Source organism: Hylobates moloch, unplaced genomic scaffold (assembly GCF_009828535.3).
Source record: "Hylobates moloch isolate HMO894 unplaced genomic scaffold, HMol_V3 SCAFFOLD_11, whole genome shotgun sequence".
Classification (NCBI taxonomy): domain Eukaryota; kingdom Metazoa; phylum Chordata; class Mammalia; order Primates; family Hylobatidae; genus Hylobates; species Hylobates moloch.
In genome coordinates this window covers 94,936,060-94,943,181 of record NW_026652286.1, presented here as the reverse complement: position 1 = coordinate 94,943,181, position 7,122 = coordinate 94,936,060, and positions in this window count along the sequence as shown.

Genomic DNA, 7,122 nt, shown 5'->3' with positions numbered 1-7,122 from the left:
GGGGGAACAGGTGGTTTTTGGTTACAAGGATAAGTTCTTTAGTGGTGATTTCTGAGATCCTGGTGCACCTGTCACCTGAGCAGTGTACGCTGTACCCAATGTGTGGTCTATTATCTTTCACCCCGGCTCCCACCCTCAAAGACAACTTTTTTAAGAACTCTTTTTTATCCTCTATGGTGTACAAGCATTTTAGGTTTTCCCCATCAGTAATACTTCAAATGGCCTATCTGGGACCAAAAATCAAAGCTGTTTTTATTGTTGGTGTTGATTTAAATTTTTTTTTAATTGAATCTCCTTCATACCTGGCCTTGGGCCTCTTACAAGTAAATACAGGGACAGTCAAAAGGTTTTGCTTCCAGAGGGCTTAGGGCTTCTCAGCTGATTACTTGCCCAACTCTTGCATGCAGTGGTTAAAAGAATGTAGCTAAATTATACTTATTAAGAAGGTATAGATAATCCATATTGTCTATAGATTGTGTTTCTAAGGTAATATAGGATAAACTTCAGGCCACTCTTTATTTTCAGAGGAGGTGTCTGGATGCTGGTCTGTTCTGATGAAAATGATGGTAGCAAGGAATTCTATCTGAGGCTTGGCCCAGCCATCGTGCTCTCTGCTTCCAGAATCCTGATTTATTATTTGGAAATCTCTTCTATTTGAGTACTGAGGAGAAAGCCTTCTAAATATAATGCATTACTTTCTGGCAGCCCGTAGCTTATGGCACGATTGATTATGGTGCTTATCCTTAAGCTAAGGCATTTCTTAAAAGGTGATCGTTTTTCTACTATCTCTGTATAGTACAGCCAACCCTTGAACAACTCTGGAGTTAAAGGCACCAACCCACACACAGTGGACAATCCAAGTATAGCATAACTACTAATAGCCCACTGTTGACTGGAAGCTTTACCAATAACATAAACAGTTGATTAACATATGTTTTGTATGTTATATGTGTTATATACTAGATTCTCACAATAAGGTAAGCTACAGATGAGAAAATGTTTTTAAAAAATCATGAAGAAGAGACAATATATTTACTATTCATTAAGTGGAAGTAGGTCATCATAAAGGTCTTCATTCTTGTCATCTTCACATTGAGTAGGCTGAGGAGAGAGAGGAAGAGGAGGGGTTGGTCTTGCTGTCTCAGGGGTGGCAGAGACAGAAGGAAATCTGCTTATAAGTGGACTCATGAAGTTCAAACCCATGTTGAAGAGTCACCTGTAAATGCTAAAGGCCCCAGTAAGTCACTCCCAACCTCTTCTGTATCAGATGATGATATCTCTCAGGGGCACTTCTGACAATAAATTCAGTATGGACTGTAGTATATATTCCTTTTTTATTTTTATTTTTTGAGACCGCATTTCATTCTATTTCCCAGGCTGGAGTGCAGTGGTGTGGTCAGGGCTCACTGCAGCCTCCAACTCTCAGGCTCAGTGGATCCTCCCACCTCAGCCTCCCAGGTAGCTGGGACTACAGGTGTGCACCACCACGCCCTGCTAATTTTCTTCTTCTTCTTTTTTTTTTTTTTGGAGAGATGGGGTCTCATTTTGTTGCCCAGGCTGATCTTGAATTCTTAGGCTCAAGCAATCCTCTCACCATTGCCTCCCAAAGTGCTGAGATTACAGACGTGAGCCACCACACTCAATAATATATTCCTTATCTTGCAGAGTCTTAAGGTTTATTAAGTGAGAATACCATCCCAATAAACATACTCATTTTGTTAACTTCATTCAGTATCTCATCACACATTCTACCTATGATTTATCTTTTCTAAGTTTTATTTTATTTTAAATTGACAAATAGTTGTATATACTTTTGGAATACAATGGAATGTTTTGACACCTATACATGTGGAATCATCAAATCAGGCTAATTAGCATACTCATCACTTCAGATATTTATGTTATATCTTTAATCTCAGTCACCTTTACATATCATGCTTTGGAATTATCCTAAAACTTGGATTTCTATTGAAAGCTACACTCAAGGTTGAGGATATGTTGTTTGGGCTGTTTGTGTCCTCTGAAGCCTAGGTCAAAGACTAGCCTTTTTCTCTGTTTCCTTCTCCCCTCCCTTAGACAGCTCTTTCTTTTGTTTTCACAGAATACTTTGTTTAAACAACTAACATATCATAGTATATGATACTCAGTGTTGTATATGTCTATTTTGTGATAGTGTTTTGAATTATTTGATTGGATAGACACCATGTTAACCATCTTTTTATTCCCAGGTTGACTCGAATAGGTGCTCAATAAGTGTGTGTTCGCTTGAACAAAATTTTCTTCTGGCAAGCAATTTTTCACAAGTCTATGATTTAGGAAATGTTAATCTCAGGTCTCCTTTATACCCTTCGTGTAAGTTCCGTAGAGGTTTCTTTTAGCACGTACAGAATTTTTACCTTTCATTCTGCTGTTGCTTCAGTGCACATGATCCAATCTGAAACACGTTCAACAGCCAATGACACTAGGCTGCAATTGAGGCTTAGCTTTTGAAAAGTTACCTTAGCATGTTGGGAATCACCAGAAATTAAAGGGTTCATTAAACCATAAATATGTAGAAAATACCTCAGGAAGAAATATTTTAATCTTATCAGTACAGAACTGACGTATTTTCATTACTTATTTTTTTAAAAATTTTAGAGTAATCACATTCAGTTTTCCTGCAACAAAATAAAACTTACTGGGGAGAAATGTCCCTTGTTAAATGACTGGGCCTTGATGTACTCTTTTCTATATTGTTCATTAGATGTAAATAAAACCATCATAGTCATGAAATTGATAAATTGCTTTCTTTGATGTTACTAAGCTTCTACAGTTGTAGCTTCCTACAGAGCTACATCTCTTAGTATAGTTTTTGAAGCTTTTTTAACTAAGAAATACATTTTATGATGATGTTGATAGTGATGGTAATGATGGCAATTTATTTTGTTAGTATTCACTGTGCAAATGAAATAGAGAATAAAGAATGAGTTACTTTTTTTTTCATTTAATCAAAATTGAAAAGTCCTTCAAGTTAAGTGATGTGCCATTATAGTATTAACTGTGTCTAGCAATGTCTATTCAATTTGATTCATTGAATATGTTTATTCTTATGTTTTATTTTGGATTCCTAGGAATAAATTACATCTATGTCTGGGAAGATTTCAATACAGCCCTGCCTAAAAAGTTAATGTTATAATAGTTAATCACACATAAGTTTTCCCAATCGATTTTATTTTGGCCTGTCAAATAATTCTTAATTTACCACTCTTGTTTTCTCTTTTTTCCTATGTCTACTTCCAGTTTTAATCTACCAATAATATGGTCCATTGACAATGTGTTGTACCTTGTTCAGTTTTAACTGCTGTACAGAGGTTACATGTATATGTGCCTCTATCTATACATTATGTATTACATACATATTAAGCATATGAGAAGCACATTTATTCATTCATTCATGTATTAAATAGTACTTTACTGAGCATTTATGCTAGGTGCTTTGGTAAATGCAAGATTGAAATGGTATTTCCTGCCCTCAACGATCTTGAAATGTAGTGTGAGGAATAAAATAATTACAAATACAAATGCATTAACTGCAGTTCCAAAGTGCTATGGTGAATCCAAGGAAGAGACTATTTCCAGTTGTAAAATCAGAGTAGGCTTCATGGAGAAATGTACTTTGAACTGGGGCTTGAAGAACAGGTAAAATTTTGATGGACAGAGATGAGGGGGGCAAAATATTCCACATAAAGAGAAAAGTGCAGACAAGGGACTTGATTAGAGAGAAATAAGACATCTTTGAGAATGCAAATAGTCTATTTGGGCTGAGACATAGTTTGCAAATAGGTTTAGTAGAAGAAAAGGCTTTACAAGTAATCTGAAGTCAGTTCATAGAAGAATTTGAACACCATGTAAAGGTGTTTGAACTTTTGCCAGGTAGCTATGGGGAGCATGTAGGTTGACTAACTGTCTACTTTAGATGATTAATTAGCTTATAAATTGGACAAGACAGGATGTGGAGAGATTAGTTAGGAACTTACAGGCTCAGGTGATCTATGTATCAGTCTGAAATAGAGTGTTGGCAGTGTGTGTAGAAAGAAGGGAATATTTGGCAGATCCTGTCTGTGCAATTGGATTTCAAGTAGATCAATAAGAATAAGAACAATGAAGACTTGTTGAAAGTTGATTAGGTAAATTAATTTATTTTGCATTTAAACAATATGTGTTTGTGAATTTTTGCAGAAATAGTTGGCAGACCAGCAATGGACACAAAAAAGCCAAACTGATTACCGCGATCATAGTTTGGAAGATAAAAACTTCTAAAAGATCAAAAGACTAAGATTGTGGGGTGCTAGTGAAAGCATCATCAAAATAACTTCCCAAGTATTACTGACTAAATAAAGCACAGCTAGAAGAGAGTGATTGGCTGGGGGAATAAGTACGAGTTTTTGTTTTTAGGCCATAAGTAGGAGTTGAATAGACTCAATAGAAGTGCATAGTGGGATATGTGGTAATTAGGAAGGGATTTCCTGAAGGTGAAGCAGTTGGGGATACTGACACTGAAGTTCAGGTTGTGGCTGTGTATACTGATGACTAAAATGGAAAGGAGACAAATATCATTAGCATTGATGAAGCCAGGGTACTGGAGACATCTTCAGTGTAATCAGGATGGAGAAAAAGACCATAAAGTGAAAATAGAACTAAGTTACTTACTAAGTTGCTAATCTTTCAAGAATTCCTTTTATCATTTCAAATGCAAATATCATTATACTTATTTTCTTATTGACTCAAGGTGACAGCCAAGAAGTTCACAATCATTGCGTGTGTTTATAGGTACAGTCAATCCTCATTATCCATAGATTCCATATTGTGAGTTAGCCCACTCACTAAAATGTATTTGAAATCCCCAAATTAATACTTGCAGAGCTTCTGTAATCATTTATGGACATGTGCAGAGTGGTGAAAAATTTGTGTCACCTGATGCCACTGTTCTTTGCATTTGTATGCTTTCTGTTGACGATTTTGCTGTTTAAAACAACTCCCAAGTGTAATGTTGAAGTGCTGGCTAGCGTTCCTAAGCGTAAAAAGGTTGTGATGTGCCTGATGAGGAAAATATGTGGCTAATAAACTTCATTCCAGCATGAGTTACGGGGCTTTTAGCTATGAGTTCATTGTTAATGAATCAACAGTACATATTAAATAAGATGTCTTTAAACAGAAACACACATAAAACAATGTTGTGTATTGATCAGTTGACAAAAATGTGGCCAGAGGCTTTTAGGAAACAAACCCTTTATTTCCCCTAGGAGCAATGCTTTAGTATTCGCTAATTCGCTATTCGCAGTAACCATGTAGAACATAGCTATCGCGAATAACAAGAATGGAGTGCACCTTATTCATTTTGGTTCATGGCAGCTGCCTTCGTTGTTTGGATCCTCACTAAAGTTGAAAACCGAACTCATAAATCTTATTTAATTTTTTATTTTGAAGTAATTTTACACTTATAGACAAGGTGCAAAAATAGTGCAGTGTTCTCATAGAGCCTTCATCTAGCTTCCCCTAAAGTTAACATCTTCATAACCATAGTATGCAAGCCAGGAAGTTAACATGGTTATACTACTACTGACTAATCTACAGACCTCATTAGAATTTCTCAACTTTTCCCATAGATGTCCTTTTTCAGGTCCAGGATCCAAACCAAGATCCCACATTGCATGTAGTGTCACATTTGCCCAGTCTCAATCTGTGACAGTGTCTCAGCTTTTGTCTGGCTTACTACTGGTCAAATATCTTGCAGACTGTCCCTCAGTTTGGGTTTGTCTGATGTTTCCTTGTGATTAGACGGAGATTATTCATTTTTGGCAGAAACACCACCCAAGCGACGATGTGCCCTTTTCAGTGCATCTTCCCAGGGCCGATTATGGCAAGGTGTTGTCTCCTGGGTGATGTAAATTTTGATTACTTGGTTAAAGTTCTGTCTCTCACATTTCTCCACTATAAAGTTACCATTTTTCTCTTTGTAATTAATAAGTGGAATATGATTCTTTAACACCAAAACATTCTACAATATTACTTTTCAATCAATCAGTAAGCACATTATCAGTAGCCAGTTCTGTGCTGAGCACAGCAATAAGGCATAATTTTAAAATGGTATTTATTTTATTTTATTTTTTATGCTTATGGATACATAATGGTTGTACATATTTGTGGGGTGCATATAATATTTTGGTGCAAGCATGCAATGTGTATCACTGATCAGATCTGGTTAATAGTATATCCATCGCCTCAAATATGTATCATTTCTTTGTGTTGGGAACATTCCAAGTCTACTCTTCTAGTTACTTTGAAGTATATAATAAATTATTGTTAACTATAGTCACCCTATTATGCTATTGAGTACTAGGTCTTATTTCTTCTATCTAATTGTATTTTGTACTAATTAATGAACCCCTCTTTATTCCTTCTCCCCACTGTCCTTCTCAGCCTCTGTTAACCGTCATTGTATTTTCTACCTCCATGAGATCATGAATGGGTATTCTTTTGTTCATTGGGAACTGATGGTCTAGTTGGGATAATAGAAATGGCACACAGTAAACAACGTTATACAAGAAAGAAACAGAAAATTACATGTGGCAAATTGTCTGACACAGAATATATGCTATAGGAGTGATCAGGGAAGGCTTTCTGTGGAAAAGTGGAAATTTGTGCCAGACATTGAAGGGAAGATAGGATTTTTTTAGTAGAATTTCATAATTCAGTTAATTCAGGGAAATATATTGAGTACCTCAGCTCCTTAAGGAATCATGCTAGAAGCCAGGGATATATAGATAAAAAATAGAATCTCTACCTTCAAAGAGTTCCCAGTCTGGTGAGAAAGACAGAGATGTCTGTCAGTGGAAAGCAAATATGATAAGTGTTGTGTAGAGATGGGAGAGGAGAGGGCTTTACAGGTGTGGGGGCCAATATTACACCTTAGAGATTAAAAGAAGATAGTCTTCAGGTTATCTAGTCTAACTTTCTGCACTCCAAGAATGCCAAAAAAAATTTCTGTGATGATGTCACTCAATCTATACTTGAAAGCTTCTAGTCATAAGAAGCTAATTTCTCAAGACATCTTATTCTACTGCTTTATGTCTCTCATGGATA